The sequence below is a fragment of the Pleurodeles waltl genome, chromosome 2_2, assembly GCF_031143425.1.
Source record: "Pleurodeles waltl isolate 20211129_DDA chromosome 2_2, aPleWal1.hap1.20221129, whole genome shotgun sequence".
NCBI classification, from domain to species: Eukaryota; Metazoa; Chordata; class Amphibia; order Caudata; family Salamandridae; genus Pleurodeles; species Pleurodeles waltl.
Genome location: NC_090439.1, coordinates 118,432,231 through 118,453,575, shown reverse-complemented (window position 1 = coordinate 118,453,575; position 21,345 = coordinate 118,432,231).

Genomic DNA, 21,345 nt, shown 5'->3' with positions numbered 1-21,345 from the left:
AATAATCCCCCATTCCAAATACTACTAAGCCAGTTTCCCACTGAAGCAAAGCCCATACCAACCTTTTCCCAAACCCCTGGTTTATTCAACTCTTTCAAATCACTACTTGCGTTAGTCAGATTAGTATGTAAGTCTCTTATCTCTTTACTATTGTTAGGTGTGTAAGAGCAGCAATGCCTAGAGTTAATCATTTTACAGGCTCAGCCATCTAAAGCAAGGCGATTTTGAAGAGTCATAGCTCTATCCACAGCCAATTCAGTATCTATAAGAAGTATAGCCCCTGAAACATTTGTTAGCATGTTATCCACAATAGTAGACAACTTTCAAATCTTGATTGAATTCAGGATGACTCCCACTGAAGGAATCAACGCACCAAAAATATCTCCCACTATCGCAGAAGAGGTTTCCCTCCTCTGTCTTTTATGATGTAAATATGTCAATTTCAAAAACTTTTTTAAATCCTCCATCTGGTAAATCTTTAGGAAACCTATCCCTCAATACCATGTCCCATACCATCCTCCTGGAAGACGGTAACATGCATTAAGTCCACAAATATAATAGATTCCCGGAATCACAGGGTCCTCCCCATTCAACATAAATGTCCACTTACTCTGAAACAAAAACACATGCCTACATTCACTCGTACCCACAAATGAAGTGTCAGTGTGCGACTTTGCCTATATATACAAAGCTTCCCTATGTGTAATGCATCTAAAGCTAGTTTCCCTTGCATCTTGATTGTAGTGTAAGCATAATAATTTTGTAACTCCTTTTCTCTAAGCCTTTTTCTAATTTCTCTTTCAATGCCTTCCTTCTGTCATCAGTATGATCTAAGAAGCTTGTCTCCAAAGGTGTAAGCAATCATGTAAGAAATTATTTTTGTGAGCATAAGCTGTCCCAAACGTTAGTGTAGGTTTGAAGAATCCTCTAACTAATTCTATGTCATTATCCATATATACTCTACTTAAATATCTAATAATAGGAACAAACAAAAACACAAGGTCATGATTAGAGTAGAGATACTGAATGTACTCCTGGTTATAGAACCTGGTTAGTAATAGACTACACCGTATCCCGTTTGTTAGTTGAAGACTGTGATAGATGACTCCTTCCTCAACTGATGAAGGAATCTGCGTACACACAAGACAGTCCTTTGCATCTATCGTCTCAACATACTCACTCAGTAAGCGATAGAAAACATTAAAAGAAAGTTCTCCTTGCACATGAGTAAAGTCATGCAAATACTTTTCGTCTAATTTCAATCTTTCTAAGGCCGTTAATGTAGTAGTCTCAAAAGCAGAAGTATGGCTGTCTCTTTTCGCATCAAGAACAGACATACCCACAATCACTACTATAAACAAAATCCCACACATAGTTGCCAAACCAATGCTCATATCTTTACAGCGCCTAACATCCCTAATTTGCTTATCTACACCAACCATGATCTATAAAGAGTCAGAAAGCAGAAGTAACTTAGAAAACATGCAGCAAAAATCAAAAATAGACAATTCTTTCAGCAGATCAGGAACCCTTCTCCTTGTCAAAATCAGTTAGCAGCTTGTCAAAATCAGGTTTCAAAAGTTAAATCAGGTTATCAACATCCTTTCCGGTTACTTTCATCAGTCTCTTTCTCAAAAATATTTTAAAATTGTTTCAACAGTTCTGTTCATTGATCTTCTACAAGTTACCTCAAAATATTGACTTGGAATTTCCCTATCAAAACAAGAAAGACATAAACTATTGTTGCCATTTGTTTGTAGTTGCATACGCCAATTCAGGACCTGCATATCTTCGACTTGCTATTCTCTTTCTTTTCAACTTCCCATCACCATTCAACTCTCCTTCGCTCCATTCCTCCTTTCTTGTAGTATCTACTTCTTCCTCTATTGTTGGTTCAACTATCACCTCTTTCTTTTTCTCCACTTGCAAATTTGCCCACTTATCTCCTTTTCGTGTACCTTCTGTTAATATTCTCTTCAGGATTGAACTTGAATCCTTTTCTTTCTCTGTGGTGTTTTGTGTTGATGGACCTGCAACAGGTTCAGGAGGAGTCAGCTCACCTTGACTTTGATCCAGCTCAACTCCTTCCACTTCTCGGGTCTGGCAATTGCTCTGTTTGTCTCTAGGAATCGTCTGCCTCAGTGTTAGGCTCTCCTGCTTGTTCAGTTGCGATAGGCTCCTCAGCACCCTCATGGAGATCTTCAATTTCGTCTCTCACAGGAGTGATAGAACCATCTTCAACGAGCTCAGGTTCAGCTTCAGTTCCTCCTTGCTCCTTTTTCTGTTCGGGTGCTGTAATTTGTCTCACAGTTGGTGGTACTCTCAACAACACTTCTTCATGATCTAGTGGATATGCCACTTTCTTCGTGTGACTCGCGTGAATCCAGTTCGGGATCCCAGCACACTTCACAGCAGTCATAGTTGTTAAAAGCACTTGGTATGGACCCTTCCAACAAGGCTTTATGCACGTCATGCGCACATGTTTTTGGACAACAACCCAGTCACCAGCTCTCAGGTTGTGCCCTGGATCATGGATCGGTGGCAGAGTGGTGGCCTCCACCTGCTGAGAGAAAGAGCAGACTACATCAGCCAGACCCTTGCAGTAATCCAACACCATATCAGCTGTAATGTTCACAAGTGCATTTGCTGGAACTGCTGGCAACCTCATTGCTCTGCCCATGAGAATCTCATGGGGCGACAATACTGTTTTCCTATCAGGTGTGTTTCTCATTGACAAAAACACCAAAGGCAATGCATTTGGCCATTTCAAATTCATAGCTGCACACATCTTTGAAATTCATGACTTCAAGGTAGCATTCATCTGTTCCAATGGTCCTGATGCTTCATGGCGGTAACTACAATGCAACTTCAGCTCTATGTTCAATGCTGCACACATCAGTTTAATCACCTTATTATTGAAGTGCGCTTCCCTATCTGATTCTCAAGAGATCGGAAATCCGAAACGTGGTATCAATTCCCTAAGCAGCAATTTTGCTACTGTGAGGCTATCATTTCTCCGTGTTAGGTAGGCTTCAATCCAATGATTAAAGATGCACACAATCACCAACACATATCTCAAAACCTCCACACACAGGCATCTCAATGAAATCCAATTGCATTCTGCTGAATGGACCTCCTGCTCTTCCAATGTGGCCCAAATTTACCACTGTCCCTTTCCCCGCATTTAATTGCTGACAAATGACACATCGATGGCAGACTGCTTCAGCTGTTGTCTAAACTTGGGGTTAAACCAATCAATTTTGAACAAACGTACCATGGCATCCCTCCCAATGTGTGTCTGACCATGATAGTACTTCGCCATCTGAGATAACATGCTATTTGGTAATACCATCTGACCTCCTCAGATACCCACAACTCATCCTGCCTTTGAACACATTTCATTTTGCTCCATTACCTCTTCTCTTCCTTGTCGACATTACTCTGCAAAGTTTTCAACTCTTCTAAAGTATCAACTACCTTTAATGCACAACTCGTACATGTTGTGTCTTCTTCAGGTAACAATTCCCACTTGTCCTTGAACGATATACAGTTCAATGCGCACAACCTTGCGACTTGATCCGCATATCTATTCCCTAGTGACACGTAGTCCTGTGACTTTAGATGTGCACTGCATTTCAACACAGCACTTTCTTCAGGGAGTTGAATCGCATATAACAACGCCTTTATTCTTTTACCATTTCTCACTGGTGATCCAGTAGAGGTTAGGAAACCTCTCTGCGACAACAATTGACCAAAATCATGAACTATTCTGAATCCATATTGGCTATCTCTGTAGATGGTGACTCTCAATCGAGCAGAAACATGACACGCCCTAGTAAGAGTGACCAATTCTGCTCCCTGAGCAGAATACACTCCTCGAAGCCAGGAAGCTTCTAAGGTACCTGGTATTGTGCACACTGCACATCCTGCTCTCAGTGTCCCTGTGCTGTCTCTCAGACAAGAACCATCAACGAAAACAATTTGATAATTTTCTTCCAATCGGGTTTCTCTAATGCCAGGTCTTGGGTTTGTGCCAACTCTGTTACTTCAAGACAGTCATGTTGAACATCTTTCTCTTTCTCAATTTCAGTAGTATCACTTGGAAGTAAAGTTGTCGGGTTCAGCACTGTACAACTTTTCGGTGTCACATTTGGAGCACCCAAAATACTTGTCTCATACCTAGTCAACCTAGTACCAATCAAGTATGGAGTTTTCACCCTTGTCAGTAAAATCTCAATCGAGCGACGGGCCATTACAGTCAGGGGATATCCCATCACTACTCCTTCAAACTGTAAAAGGCTCTGACCTATTGCAGCCACTGCACACAAACAACCTGGGAAGGCTGCTGCAACTGGATCCAAAGTAGCTGAAAAATATGCTACTGGGCGATGAGCACCTCCATGGGCCTGAGTCTAGACAGACAATGAACATGCATCATGTTCATGACAAAACAATATGAAAGGCTTTGTGTAGTCAGGTATACACAACGCTAGTGCCCTGCACAAACTCTCTCTCAATTCATCTGATCTTCATCTAACACTATGGGGTCTGTGACATCCTTATGGGTCAATTTCTGCAATGGCTTTGAAATTTCTGAAAAATTCGGAATCCATTGGCGACAATAGCCCACCATCCCCAGGAACATTCCAACATCTCTCTGCGAAGTCGGAGGGTTTATTTGCAGTATCATTGTAATCCTCTCTCTGGATATTTTCCTCGACCCTTTCTCAATTTGGTGTCCCAAATACTTCACTACCTTCTGACAGTACTGCAATTTCAAAGGTGACACTTTATGACCACACTTTCCTAAATGATTCAACAGGGCAATCAAGTCGTACTTACACTCGTCCCTTGTCCTGGATGCAATCAAAAAATCATCAATGTATTGCACCAGAGTCGATTGGAAAGATAATTCTAATGACTCCAAATTCTTTTTCAAGATCAGATTGAACAAGGAAGGTGACTTGTGTACCTCTGAGGAAGTCTACACCAGCAGTAGACCCGATCTAGGAATTTGAAACTGAAGAGAAATTGACTATCCTCATGAAGAGGCAAAGAAAAGAATGCTTGTGACAAATCAACCACGGTGAACCACTCTGCATCATGTGGAATCTGAAACATTATTACAGCTGGGTTGGGCACTACGGGACAACACTTGACCACTATGTCATTTATTTTTCTCAAATCCTGAACAATTTGGACCTTCCCACATGGTTTCTTCAAACCCATTATCGGTGAATTACATGGGCTGCTCAACACCTCCTTCAAAACTCCCTGTTTCACAAAATCTACAATTATCTAAGACACTTTCATCAAGATATCTTGTGTCATGTTATACTGGGGAAGCTGAGGAAACACTGCATTCAGCTTTAAGGTGACTTTAATCGGCTCCACTCCTTTGATCAAACCCACTTCTTTCCCTGTCAGATCCCACACGTTCTCTTGCACTGTTCCCTACAAATTGGAATAAAGCTCTCTCACTGTGAACATCAGAAAAAACTCAATCAAGGGGTACTCCTCATTTGTAGTTTCACACTCAGTTTCTAGGGGTGGGTTTTCCTCGTCATCACTATTTGTCTGAATCTCGATTCCATCATTTGGACAAGTAATCAGACACCTTGTCTTATACAGCAAGTCCCTTCCCAGTAGGGATACCGGACTTGAATCGCAGACTATGAACTTATGCAGACCCTGAAAATTGCCAATTTCAACTTGTACTGGATCTGTTTTGGGTTCGTCAAATACTGATTTGCTACTCCCACAACATGAACTGTTCGACCTGAAAGGGGCAAATTAGGAACTTCTGCACTTCACCGTAGGCTGTGTAGCTCCTGTGTCTACCAGAAATTAGACTCTATGACCCATAACCTTTCCTCTCACATAGGGTCCTCTCTGATCTACCTCTGGAGAAATCGCAAGCACACATGGCTTCTCATCAGAACTATCACTCATCCAGTCACCATTTATTTCATTCTCACTATGTAATAGGAATTGGTGCACTGCGTTACAACTTCTGTCTTGTTTTTGACCTGTGACCTGTTGAGAAAGCATCATCTGTTGCTGCTCCATTGGGGCCTGGGGTATCTGCATTTGCGGTCGAGGTACCATGGGAACCTGCTGCTGCATCGGCTGCAACAGTGATACTTGTGCACGGGGCAATTGCACCTGTTGCATAGGCTGAAAATTCTGCATTTGATTCACATTATTATGGAAATTTGGATTTGGACCCCTTTATTTCCGTCCTCTCATATTCTGAAATGCATTGACGTTGTCACATTACTGAACAACACCCTCCTGCACCATCATTGGACACTCCCGCTTCCAGTCTCCCACGGCCCACAAATGTGACACGGCAATAGCTTCTTCATTCCCTGCACATCATTCTGAGCCACTACAGCATTCAAATCCGGAAAACACGTTTCATACTGCCTCCTCGGCCCCTACCTCTCATCTGAGGCTGGAACATGACATTTCCCTGCTGCTGCGGCATTTGCTGCATAAAAGCTCCCTGCACTCCTGTTTGAGCTGCCTTAATCTGCATCTACATCGCCTTCTCTTCAACTTTTTCTGCTTCAACTCAGTTTCATCACTACAGTATTTTGCATACTGCAACTCCTCATCTATCGGTTTGGCTTGCCAGCAAATCAAATGACTCTTAATCATCTGACCTAGTCTCAATCCTTCCACAAACCTGAACACAAAACGCAACATGTCGAGTCTCAATCCTTCCACAAACCTGAACACAAAACGCAACATGTCTTTCGGCTCAATTGCTTCTTTGCCACTATACTCCCTGAACACCTTCAACAATCTCTCATAATAGGCATGTATCGATTCCTTCACCTCCTGCACTGTCTTGTCAGTTCTCTGCCAGTCAATGTTTTTGGCCAAATTTCTCGTTTTTAGTAACTCAGTCACCTTATAGTAATGTTTCATTACCTCGGGAGATGGTGCACCTGTACTCTTATCTCTTTCCGGCTCACTTGTCGGCCAATCTACAGCTCTTTTACATTCAACCCACAGATCAACTGAAACTAACATTTCCAATAAGGTATTCAAGTCTTCCCACAAACATTTCGAGAGCTTCACAAATCGGTCTGTGTGCTGATACCACTCTACCGGCTTCTCTTTCAGCTTTGGATAATCGTTTGTGAATGACAGAATATCACTACTACTCCAAGAGACATGAACAAAATTTCTCCCTAGGATTTCCCTTCTTGGTAAAATCTTTACCGGATCCTTGTCCTGTTTTACAGTTTCGGTCTCTTCTAATGAATCTCGCTTCTTTTTATCTCTTTTCTTCACCTATCTGCCTTCCCACTTTTCTAATGCTCCCCAAACCTGAGCACTGTGCAATAATTCCTTAAGGTGCACCTTCATTCCGGATGTCCTCATGTGTTCAAAATCTTTTGCCTCAAAATCTAATCTGTAGCTTCTCTTCAAATGCTTCATTTTCTCAATTTCTACACCATGCTTCTCTGCCAAATCTGCTAATCTCTGATGTACCTTGCTTACCTCTCTTGTAATTCTCTGGCATAGGTATCTTAACTCTGCATCTGTGTAGGACTATAATCTATTCACCCCCATTGTTCTCTCAATTAGTTCACCAGCTTCCATGTTCAATCTGAGACAATTTATCTGCTCCTCACTTTTGGAAACATTCTGTGGGGTATTCAGTTTGTCTAGCCATTCAGTCAACTGCTGAGCTGTCAATCCCTGTAACAAAATGTTACTCGCGTTCACAGGTGACACCTGTTGTACCACTGCATTTGATGTCTGAGGTGTCAATAACTTTAGGCTCTGACCTGCACTAGGTGCATTCACAGCATCTGGAAGTGCAAGGAGTGGACTGAGATCTAACAATGATCTTGACCCATCAAAGGTCTGGCCCATAGAAGAGACTACCTGAACTTGCTCATTTGGTCCCCTCCTCACTAGACTCTGGGACATCTCTCCCTGTTCCCTCACGCCTGGTTTCTTCTGCGCAAATAATGGTACGGCTGAACCAACAGCAATCAGCAGCGATATTGCATCTGGGGCTGCGCTAGCACATGAACACTGAGGGAGAGTAACTCCCATGCTCTGATTCATAACTGGTGTCAAGTCTGACTGTGTCCTTGTCATTGGCGTGAATCTCAGCATCCCCTGTGGCTGTATCTGGGGCAACAAAATCGGAGTCAGCTCAGTCTGAACCAACAATGGTCTTGAAACCACTTGCTCTGTAGGCACCCCTAAGTTCAAAGTCATCCCTAAGACAAGCACTTCAGGGTAAATTCTTTGTATGGGTGGTGGATGCATCTGTGCCTGAACTAGTGGAGTAGTCAACAAATTAGGTCCTTGCACCACACTCTGTGTCTGGCTATTATTAACCTGTACTGGACTCACTGTTTCCATTGCTTGTGCTGGGCTGTTGCACCAACACTAGTACTCGGACCATCATCATGCACCGCATATGGTGGTGGTCGATCTCTCAGTATCTGTGTAACAAGATTTTCAGCATCAGAGTCATCTTCCACTATGGAAGGCTTTCATGCTTCCTTACTCTCAGACAACCCCTTATCAGACTTTCTTGTTGCTTTCTTTCCTTCCGTCTTGTCTTCCTGCGTAATTGCTGGAAACAACTTAACTCCCTGCAATGTCTCTGTTCTCCACCTTTTCTGCTACCAGTCCCATTTAGCCTCCGCCAAGAACTTCTATATCTTTCTTACTATCCTCTCAAACTTCAATTGGTGTTGCTGTCTAGCTACCAGCTCCCAAAATGCTAATGCCTCAAACTGTGCTGGTCTCACAAGGGGCTTTGATTCGTAGAGCGCCATCCGCAATTGCTCCAAAATTCTCAAATTGAACGTCCTATTCTCAGGAAACGCTAAGCTCCCATTTTTCTCTGTGAACTTGCACCACTGCTTTAACCAAAGACATGGCGTGATACCTTGCTCCTCCATTCCAATATATGCCGGTGTATTCTCTGACGGTGTAGGCTCTTCTACATTCACTCTAATGTACGTATATCCCCTAAGGGCACTCTTCAATACCTTGAAAAACATAATCTTTTATACTTTTTATTTATTCAAAATCAGATCAGGAAATGACTTTTACTCCCAAGATTCCTTTCACCCACGTTCTCAACCAATTGCCTCTCCTAGACGGCTGCCAATCCGTGCGCGTCTCTTCTCACTGACTGACCTATCCCAGCACGGCTCCAATGATGTCACATTCACATACACTGCAGCTGACAAAGTCTAGTGGCTCGTCCTCCTAAACTTCAATCCACACAAAACTAATGCAAAATATTGCGAGCACTAATAAAAAATAAAAATAAAAAATAAAAATCTGCTGGTTTACAACATGAAGGTAACACAACGGCTTCAGAAACCTTACTGATTTTCACTTATGGCCCTTTCACTCATGCAACTATTTCTCTTTCTCGGTCTCCCAGATTCACGAGCAAAACTCGACCCGGAAGATTTACTCTCAACTGATCAATGGGTACGTCCTGGTGCACATAAGACTCGCCAAATCTCAATCGAAATTTTCTCTTGCCCACTTAACACACACACTGACTTGTTGACCACGCCCGATCAACCTACTAAACCAGACAGATTACAACATATAACCAAGTGTCTCATACACTTTTCAATATACTCCGGAGTCTTAGACCATGCAGGGTCCGTACATCAACAACCACGTGGACAATTCTTGAGCACAAAGCGCCACACACATGTGAAGTTCGACGACTTCCCTACTCTCATACTGCGGAGTATGCACACTCCTACTAAAACCTCATCTGGAGTACGCAGACTCCCTAAATCCTCCCATACGTCACAATTCACTTGCGATTTGCATAGGCTGTGCAAGCGCAACCTATCTCTCTCATTCTATCACTGGAACACCGGGAACATACCCAAAACTACTAGCAGGATCCTGGTTCTGGGAAAGCCATTTCTGGGCTTTAGGGAACATCATTCTCTCTACAATTTCTATTTTGAAAAACAGAATCCAAATTTCAATAATACTGAATTCTTGAACGGATCAATCTTTAAACTATCATCATAACTATGAGACCCTGTCCATCAGTCTCCTAACACAACTGCTAACACCTGTCACTCAGTTCTGTACACCTATAGCAAGCTCTTAGGGAGACTTTCCATCGGACTCCCCACTATAACTGTTAACAGCTATCCCTCTATACCAAGCACCTATGGCAAGCCTCTAAAGAAACTAATCATCAGTCTGCTACAATAACTGTTAGCGCGTCTGTCCTTAATAAGTAAACTTACAAAGGGATGCATATAGGTCGATGAACCTTTTGATTCGTTTAAGGTGCTCTTGCCATAGTTTCAGAACAGAATCAATAATCAACATGCAATAATCAATAACCATTAGTCAAATCAATAATCAATGTAGTCAGTAAATTTCACACACCATGACTCTTCAGCCATGAATAACCACACCTTTAATTTTAAGTATAGTAAGTTTTATTTCCCTTATATTAACAATACTAAGTCATGTATCTTAATCAGCAACTCAAATCAAAATATTTTAATAATGCTTGTTAATCAACAAGTCTCAAGAAACATGATCTAATCAAAGCTTGAATCAAAAGACATTCCAATGCATCAGCACAAAGCATTAATAAAACCCATTTCAGAAAAGCTAAGATGTCCATAAAGTTCAGCAAAATAGTCAGTCAAAAATGTGACTCTGCAATTTGTCAGTCGTCATGTGAGTAACCTCAACTGTCACAGATTAGCATCAGCATGTGGGGCTTCATGCAAAACAATTTAGATTTAGAACACAAATTTGGAAAACATCTACCTAAAGAAAGTATTTAAGCCCACGCAGTTGCTTTCTAGAAAGAAAAGGCATAAGAATGCAATTCAATCATATTTTCATATCTACCTATCCATAATATGGGTCAGCAAGCAGAATCAGTCTTCGTTCTTAGGTCATCAATCGATCAGCAGCACATCAGGCTCTAAGTCAGAGAGTATGAGCCCAATGACAGAATCTTGAATCTTTTCTTCTCAGTTTCACATCTCATAACGGGGTAAAATCTGATCCTTTTCCCTCTGTCGTGTTGTTATATCAAAGTCCCAATTGAACAATTAATTGTACATTATTACTCTGCCCAATAGTGTCCATATACCAAATCTATGAATGCTAATATTTCACAGTTCACATGTTGTTGATTGGTCTCCTTTATGATGTTCTCATCATCCGGCTCGTCAGGTATTGAAATTGTTGCATCTTTGTCTCCAGTCAGTGTCTTCATTGTTTGCGTCCTGTGAAAGTACATCTCACGCACATTGCACGCATTTGGATACATTACTAGAGACCTCATCTCCTGTCCGTCGGTTCCCATAGAAAGTTTTCTGCTAAGCATTTTATTAAAACAATGAGCATTTCAGTTAGTTCACACTGTCAGCATTTTATATTAAACGCTAAGAAATACAGCTTCTGCATAAGGCCTGGCAAACTAGGCCAAGACACTCTTTAAGTTAAGGCCTACAATTGATAAGCAAGAACATAATTCATAACCCTTAATATGACATATTACTACATTAATCTAATACCTTTTCAATATTTCATACACATTAATCATAAATTACGTGAACACTGGTGGCCGTTCTTCGAGGTCACATTTTCAAACGTGCACATTATTTTTCTACGTTATTCATTTTTCTACATAAGTCATTACTCTAAATACGTAAACATTCATTACAAATTTCTAATTAAGACATCTGCTTCAGCACCTGTATATGTTCACCTTCAGAATACCTTCAAAATATTTTTGTAGCTGATTCTGAAGCTAAGATATTGTCACAGTACGGTATTTAAAATCCAATATCTCTGCAGTATAAACTAGATCTTCCCCCAGAAGGGACATAAAATTCACAGGGTTAGTGGCTGTGTAGGTTTCCTGGATCATCACTGAGATTAAAATCAGCTTCTCACAGTAAGCTAGGATCAGTCCATACTGCCAACATGACATCAAGCCATGTGCTGAAAAAGGCTTGCTTCATTAGGCACTGATCCTGTGGTATGACATCTTAATAGGTTAGTGTCCAAGCAAGGATGTACTAGGCACACAGGCATGCTTGTCATCATCAACTGAGAGTGAAGAGGTCACTTGATGCTGTTGAAATAATTGACAGTGGAGGAAACTGCTGTGGTGGTGATGCTGCAAGAAGGAGTTGTGGTCTATGTGGTGGAAGCAGCAGTGGCAGGAGTTCTGCTGGAGGCAATAGATAAGTTAGCTCCTGCTGACAGTATGGAAATTATGGTGGCACCACAGGTGAACCACAAGAGCTGTTATACCGTTTGAGAACTTCAACTGAAAGTGCTCTTCTTTACTTCATGCCCACATAGCTAGCATGTGACAAGGGCTCAGCCTTTGGCATCAATCCCTCTAGCAAGCATAAGTACTGCCAGATTCAGGAGGCTACCACTGGTATTCTTATGGCAGTGAAGATGTCACAGTTGATGTTGCCACGGCTGGTATCATTGCTGTGTCAGTGGTGCTGCTGCTAGTGCCATCGCTGCTGCTGATGTTGCTTCTACTGACACTGCAGGTGTCATTGCCATTGCTGATGATGGTGTTGCTACTGCCAATGCCACTCTTCTTCTCCTCCTCAATAAGGTTTGAAAGCTCTTCTCCTCCACCTGCCCGTTCCTCCTCAACTACACTCAATGTGACTTCAGTGCTGATCATGGAGACTATTGTTGGCAGTGGAAGGCATGAAGGTAGATGAGCCTACATGGGGAATGAGTGGCGCCTTAACTGGGAAATATGTCCTGTTGGAAGAGTATTAAATTGCGAACTCTCATAATTAGAAATTGCATGCATCCTTTCTAAAGTGATATATATGTTTAGTCTGATTAAATCAAATATTTGGAAGTAATTACAAGAATGCAAAAAAGTAATGACATGCAATCATAATAAGATTGTTGTAATGCCATTATAGCTGTGTACTTATGGATTCACGATTGTGTCACTATGCTGTCTAAATTAAGTTCTATCTTTCTGCCTAGGTTCTGCACAACAATGAAACAACATACGTTGCCAATATAGTTATGAAGCTGTCCAGAAAAAGGTGTTATTTAAATGAAATTATGTTGATTCCACTGAAACATGCATTCCTTTTCTTATTGTTTTGAATTTTCACTTTATAGTCAACCCTAAAGAAGAAGGAGATTTTGGACAAGAAATGTTTCAGTTGATGGGCTTAGCTGTGAATTTATCTGTACATAGAATAATGTTTGAACTTTTGTAATCTTTGCCTTTTGTGTGAGAGCATATTCACTTAAAACGATTTTTGATAGAGCTGGTTTTTGCTAAATTCTTTTGATGGGAACTACAAAATATTTTATTCTGATTAAGAATGGGATGTATATAGTTGTCAGAACCCCTTTCAGAAAGGCAAGAGCAAGCAGAAGTTGCTGTGCTTGACTGCAGGGTTGAGACCTTTTATTCCTAATGTCCTAGGCTCAATCTACTATGAGTCTTGAGTAACTGATCAATTACCACTTCAGCATTTGACTCTCAGTAGTAGCATAGATTGAGCAGTCCAAGGCTTCTTGGGGGAGGCATATGCAGGAGGGTGATCATGATGTTCATAACTCAAAATATGTTCAATGGCAGCAAAAATGATTTGCCAGTCAGATACTTGCTTTTGTGAAAAATGCAAAGTAAAATGTGTCGTACATAAATAATGCCCACAGTCCACCTGAGGTCAGTGCTCTAGTGCTAGGAAGGCAGTTTCTGACTTCCACTTCTCGCTCTCTGCTGGTAATGGGTATTCACCAGTCACAATAAGCGACATTTAGTTTGGGCCCCACTAAAAGTCTGAGTCCCACTCTGATGCTTTCAAAGTTAAAAGTGTTCCCATGGCCACAGTTCTACAAGGCAGAACAAGTTTCTCTGGGCCCTTTGGCCCTATGACCAGACTTACCCCCTTCCACCATGGTTGCTCTCTTGGAGTTCCCAGGCGCATTTCACGATGGAACGTCTCAGAGGTCTGCTGGTGGTGAGTGGCACTCTCAACTTTGCAGGGGCAGCCGCTGGTAGTTGCGGTCTGTGGCAAACTGGGTTACTGGTTGGGAAAGGGGGAGCCTACTCATGAAGCAACCATAAATTCTATTAGAGTGAAGTCACAAGCAAAGCTCGAATTAACCTGTGCTTAACCCTCTGGTAGCTTGGCACAAAAGCAGTTAGGTTTAACTTAGAGACAATGTGTAAAGTACATATGCAGCACTTCAAACAGTAATCAAGTGAAAACACACCACAAGAAACATCACACACCAACTTAGGAAAACAGAGTACATTTTATTTAAAAAATTGATACGAAAAGGACACAAATCCAATTAGTAGAACCGGAGATAATGATTTAAAAAAAAAAGATTTTGGGGAATATAGAGCCTAAAAGCACATGGAGCCAACTGTGGTTATCTGGTCAGACCAGTCTGGGAAAGAGTAATAAGTTCAGGCTGACTGCGATTGAGCGCGGGCTGGATACAGGAACCAAGTTAGGCCCACTTAAGAAAAACCCAAAAGGCGATGCACTGCCACACAGACAACAAAGTTGCATAAAGTACAGAGAGAGTCCAGTACTCCAGTGTTTGTAGATGAATGATTCTTTCTTTTTTAATACTTGTTTGCAAGTCCAATACTTTATGTTTTCACAGTTCCATAAGTGAAGCACATAGAACAATAGATGAACAGCCAACGCGTTTCGCCCGCAAGCGGGGCTTCTTCAGGGCTGTAATACAACATAAGAACAATATATACATTGTACACTAGATTACAAGAATCCAATTTAGATAAGACACCCGTAGAATTTGAAATGAAAACAATTTTTTGAAAAAAAAATATATAATAATAAGTAGGCCAGAGAGATACTGTGTACCAACAGGAAACATGCAGCAATGTGAGGCCGAACAGAAGTGCAGACATTTCATAAGTGCATCCAAATATGCACACGTAAAAAATGAATACAATGGAATGTGTAATCCGAGAACTCAAGTAATATGTGAAAATGAAAAAGGTCACCCCAAGAGATGGATAAAACATGCGAGAAGAGTAAGCTCATCAAAGGAATATGTATATGGAAAGAAGTTAATAAAAGGAAAGAGAAACATATCTGTGTTTAAAAGGTCAAGTAGATAGAAGACATCACCCAAAGTTAGGCCCACTTAACTAAGGCCCATATTTAAATGTTTTCACGCAAAACTGCACTAATGCAGTTTTGCGTGAAAACGTTTACCGCCGGCTAGCGCCATTCCAGAGTGCCAGGCAGGTGCCATATTTAAGGAATGGTGCAAGCCGGTGCTAAGGATGGGCTAACGTCAAGGAAAATTACATTATCCTGTTGGGGGTGGAGGTATGGGGGAAGGGGGGTTTGCCCTGAAAAATGACGTTAGGCTGGTTAGAATAAAAAAAAATGACTCTAACCAGCTAGCGTCATTTCTCAATGCAAAACCTACCATACCACATGACTCCCGTCTTAGAAACGACAGCAGTCATGCCCAACACCCCAATGGCCTGCACAGAGGACAGGTGTCCCCTGGGCATGGCCATTGCACCTGGTGCCATGTTAGGGGGGGCATTTCAGGGCCCCAATGACACTTTTAAAAATGAAACCAAATACTTACCTCTACTTACCTATACTTACCTGGGATGGGGTCCCCCATCCTCTGCTGTTCCTCTGGTGTAGGTGGGGGTGTTCCTGGGGCCTGGGGAGGGCACCTGTGGGCTTATTCCATGGTGTTCCAAAGTGTGCAGAGTCCTAAAAGTCAACAAAAACGAGCTCAGAAAACAGGAAGGTGAGGGCAAACAATTTGTGGAAGACTCTTCAGAAAAGGTCAAGTCCAACGCATATGTCTCAAATTTATAGGTGAAAGTCATATACAGGTGGCATGGTTGTGAATGATCATGTATAGCAGGCACAATCTCTCTTGATATGGCTTTGTGAAGGTAAAAAAAAAAAACACAATACTTGCAAGGTTTTGTTTTAAAACTTAAGGACATTGTTCAGCACCTTTGTACTGGTGCACAAACAGGGCTAATAATTTTAAATATTACTTATATATAGACCAGGACTTTCACGAATCACTAAAAATCAGAATGCTGCTCTAGAGGACACTTAGGTGGTCATTCTGACCCTGGCGGTCTTTGACCGCCAGGGCGGAGGACCGCGGGAGCACCGCCGACAGGCCGGCGGTGCTCCAATGGGGATTCCGACCGCGGCGGTAAAGCCGCGGTCGGACCGGCACCACTGGCGGGGTCCCGCCAGTGTACCGCGGCCCCATTGAATCCTCCGCGGCGGCGCAGCTTGCTGCACCGCCGCGGGGATTCCGACCCCCCCTACCGCCATCCAGATCCCGGCGGTCGGACCGCCGAGATCCGGATGGCGGTAGGGGGGGTCGCGGGGCCCCTAGGGGCCCCTGCAGTGCCCATGCTACTGGCATGGGCATTGCAGGGGCCCCCATAAGAGGGCCCCTACATGTATTTCACTGTCTGCTGTGCAGACAGTGAAATACGCGACGGGTGCAACTGCACCCGTCGCACAGCTTCCACTCCGCCGGCTCGATTCCGAGCCGGCTTCATCGTGGAAGCCTCTTTCCCGCTGGGCTGGCTGGCGGTCTGAAGGCGACCGCCCGCCAGCCCAGCGGGAAAGTCAGAATTACCGCCGCGGTCTTTCGACCGCGGAACGGTAACCTGACGGCGGGACTTTGGCGGGCGGCCTTCGCCGCCCGCCAAGGTCAGAATGAGGGCCTTAATCTGCTTCATCACAACCAAATGCTACTTATCCCTACTTTAGTTTCTCTACAGGTTTTGGGTCTTTGTCAAAACTTCCAAAACACATAAAGAGTTTGTATTTCCTGTAAAAAAAAAACACCAGGTTTCTGACAATTACAGTGACTTGTCCAATGCAACACATACAGTTGTCTGTGCTTCCTCTCCTTTCTGTATTCTTTACAGACCCTGTACAGATATGGTCACCTATCTGGCTGTGCACCACCCAAACATGATGATTGTTTTGTAGGATGAAGTGTGATAACTCTCTACTCAAGGGTAATACAAAAGGAGTGCTGTTTGCAACCAAACACACAATCAGATTTACCAATCCAAAGGGCATGGAACTGTCATTCAGCTATTCCTTGTCACATTGCACTAAACTACAGGGAAATACCTCATTTAGTGCTAATTCTTTAGCATCATTAAATCATATGACCGTTTTCCCATCAGTTTTACAATTTCTAAAAAACAGATTGAAACAAAATGTCCTAATCCGCTTTCGAGTTTACACTGTCGAAATAAACTATTGAACACAGTCAAGAAAGTATGGGCCTGATTACAAGAGAACTGATTAATCCTAGCCCTTGTGTAAACCCTTGTATATGCAATGATCGGAATGAGGAGGTAAAAGGTAAGATAATTATTGGATGAGATAACTACCACAAGCTTCATTAAAATTCGGCAGGCCAAACCTGCAGAATGTTAACAGTAGAAATGTGTATGGTATTTACTGCACCATGAGTATTTTGGTGCTTTAAACAACAAAATATGCATGTTATTCCCAACAAGCTTGTAATGGGAACTATGTACCCAATAAATTACATACCCTGTGAGATTGTTATTTATCAGGTGCGCTAAATAGCACTTACACTCATAAGCTGGTCCTATTTCTTTAAGAAAATGTGTAACGCGCTCAACTTTTAAAAGGGATTGTGGTGTATTCTAAAGAATTTCCATCTCCAACAGCTCTGAACATTTACATTTCTACGAGACTACAACGTTGTAATTACATGGACTTCTTTTACAAAAATGTAATTGAACTAATTTAAACTCCCACCTCTACAAGAACTTTACAAAAATCAGCAGTAATATCCACACACTCATTAGCTACACCAAGACTACTTCTAACCTAGGAGGATCTGCTTTCTGATACCTCTATAAATAAATATTATAAATGATTTGACTCCCTTAGAAACCCAGAATCTGCTAACCAAGATGTAAACTAAACACTGTTAAAAGCAAAACTCACAGTACCGATTGCTCAAATGGTCTTACTGACATTTTTGTTTGGTTAAACTAAAGTCGCTTAAGCTTAACACCTCTTCTGAGGAAATCACACTAGTAGCATCCCTGGTTACATTTAATATTAATAACTTCCTGCACTTGGTTCCTGTGCTGGTCCAGCAAGAGCTGTGAAGAACCTGTGAGTGCTCAGTGACACTCCTTTATCAATTATCATGTGTGGCCCATGTGACAGCAGTCGAGTAATTTTTACCTGGTGTGGTACTTTTCAGGGTTTCCAAAGTTGATGAAGCCAATTGCATCTAATAAGGCTATAGTCTATTTAAGACAATAATTTTCATTCATAGCTTACATTACAGGACCATATTGTGCCAGTTCTATGACAACTGAATGGCGCCCACTCGGCAAGTTAGGCCTTTGGTATATGATTTTTATCAAATACCAATTTGTTAACCTTACTTTGAGATGTAGCAAAGATGAATGGGAGGTCACCGTTTCTCACTTGAAGGGACACACATGGAATGATCAATCGTTTTAGCAGTGATCAACAGCAGATTATCATTCTTTTTGCAAACATTTAAAAACCTGCCTTTTAATGTTTGCTTTCCTAGAATGTCACTCTTCTCTGCTTTATGCTAAAACATATTACACGACTTGCGACCAAAAACAGTCCATAATATAATGTTATGTTATGGTATTAGTTTTATAAAGGGCATAGCTGCCTCAGACTTAGGGCTTCCCAGCGCTAATGCCAGAACAACACAACCAAAGAAACCAGCTGCAAAGGAGGCAAGGAACTCAGTACCACTCGGAGTGTCAGGAAGAAAAGCACCAGGGGCCAGATGTATCATCACGGCCCTTTGCGATTCGGAAATAGCGACTTTTAAGAAATCGCTATTTCCGACTTGCAAAGTGCCATGTATCACATTTGCGATTCGGTAATAGCGATTTCAAAAAAATCGCAAATGCTATTAACGAATCACAAATTGCGATACCGGCCCCATTCGCAGCTATGGGCCTGTTGGCCCATATCTGCGAATTTTTTTGCATTTCCAAAATTGCGATTTCTGAACCAGAAATCGCAATTTTGGAAATGCAAAACCCCAGGGTGCTGGGGGCCTAAGGCCCCCTCTGCTGCACCCCAAAAAGGTTTTGGGGACATGTAAGGTGCACACATGCCAAAAGGGCATGTGTGCTTTACATGTACAATTTAAAAATGCATTTTAAATGCATTTTTAAATTTTGCACATGGTTACCACCAAGTTCAATTTGGTGGTAATTAGCGATTCCTAAATGCCAAAATCGCATTTAGGAATTGCTTCATACATGTGCTAAGAAATCGCAAATAAAGAATCCTTATTTGCGATTTCTAATTTAGAGAGTCGCAATTTGCGACTCTCTAAACAGGGTTGCAATTTTAAGGAATCGCTATTTTAGCGATTCCTTAAAATTGCGTTAAGAATGTATTTCATACATTCTGAAATGGCATTTTGCATTCGCAAACGGGCATTCGCGCCGTTTGCGAATGCAAAATGCTTTCATACATCTGGCCCCAGATCTCTAAAGCTTTATTGAAATTCACGTGATTCTAGATGTTCTTGATAGCAAGGGGGAAAACATTCTAAAGACCTGGGGCTTTTCAAAAGAAGAAGGCCCTCAACTCATGCTCTTTGGCTGAGCGCAGAGGTCGGGAAAGTTGGTACATGGTCAACATACTGGATAAAATAGGAGCTTAGACTGCCCGTGCTTCTCCAGAGGTAACCAGTGCAATTTGTGAAACAGGTTGGTAGCTAAACAAAACTTTGGTAGAGAAAACAGCAACCTGGCTGCAGAAATTTGAACTCGCTGGAGTCTACATATTAATGATTTATTAGCACCTAACTATAAAATGTTACAGTAGTAGAGTCGAGATAAGATTGCTAAATGAATATAGGTACACTGTTCCACTTGAAAATATATATAGACAGGAGAGACCCGTAGTCCCAGGAGCGAGAACCCTCAAGCATCCATTGGATGACTGGCATCATCATCGGGAGTTGCTCCTCACTAGGCTGGCGCTTCAATGCCTAGTGGGCACCCCGAAGTGGGGGGCTCTCAGCCAACTTTTGAGACAGTGACTAAAAGCGTTCAACTATGCAGAATAAAGGTGCTGTAAGTCACCATCAGCAACAGAAAAAGAGGTCAAAAATTGGTTATTCATCCGTTAAACTCCATAATTTAATCAGTCTAATCTACAAGGATGAAGACCAAGGTTAAAAACATAGTTATGAAAGTGTAGAGGAGGATTATGCTCCAAAAGCCTTTCAAAATGTATATGAAAAAGGTAGAGTATTCTAAATACTGAAAAGAACCTCTATAATATGGTCGACATGTTTCGCGTCTATTGGTCCAGCCGGATCCATTGACGCTTCATCAGGACCTACAAAACTAAATAGCAAACCTCTTTGAAGTAAGTATCGTTGGTAAAGATACAGTAACATCGGCCACTTACTTAAGAGGGTTCTCGCTCCTGAGACTACGGGTCTCTCCTGTCTATATATATTTTCAAGTGGAACAGTGTACCTATATTCATTTACTATTGTTGGGAGACTGTACACTGGACCATCATTACTCCCGGTCCCTCTTCTTGTTGTTAGCATTTCATGTACAGCTGCTAAGCGGTGGGACCATTTTGCTGCTACCATTCCTCTTTCTCATCCTCCCACAAGAGTGGTTAAGATCCGCATGATGGATAATTTTCAGGGTCTGAGTTATGATGATGAAATGGTATCAGCTATTTAACAAACACCTTCTATTCTAGACAATGATGGATCTGCCCCGTCGGGCAGTTTAAAAGCTGAATGGGACAAACTATCCACCTTGAAACGAGAACTTATAAAAACAGTATTGCACGGGACAATTATGACCGAGTATTTACGTGCCAACATCGCTCCAAACGGTCTCCTCGTATCTAATATACCACGCATTTTCCTGCAAGATCTAGCCTTTAGAAAAGACTGGGCCCAAATAGCTTGGAAATGTACGAGGGATTGGCTAGTGTTAATTATTAACACCTCCAAGAGATTAGCTGATACAATCACTATTCAGATCAATGCTATTGAGAACACGCTAAAAACTACTATCTCCATCACTGCATTTAAGTGTCGCCTCTCCGAAATTACGGCTGAGTTGAATGAAACTAAAGAATTCTTGACTCAGCAGAAGATCTCAAAACTTCAAAAAGATATCACGAAATTCAGCCGTGAGAAAATCTATCCTTATATAAAGGATGATTTTGAAGGTGATAACCGATCCCTATCATCTGA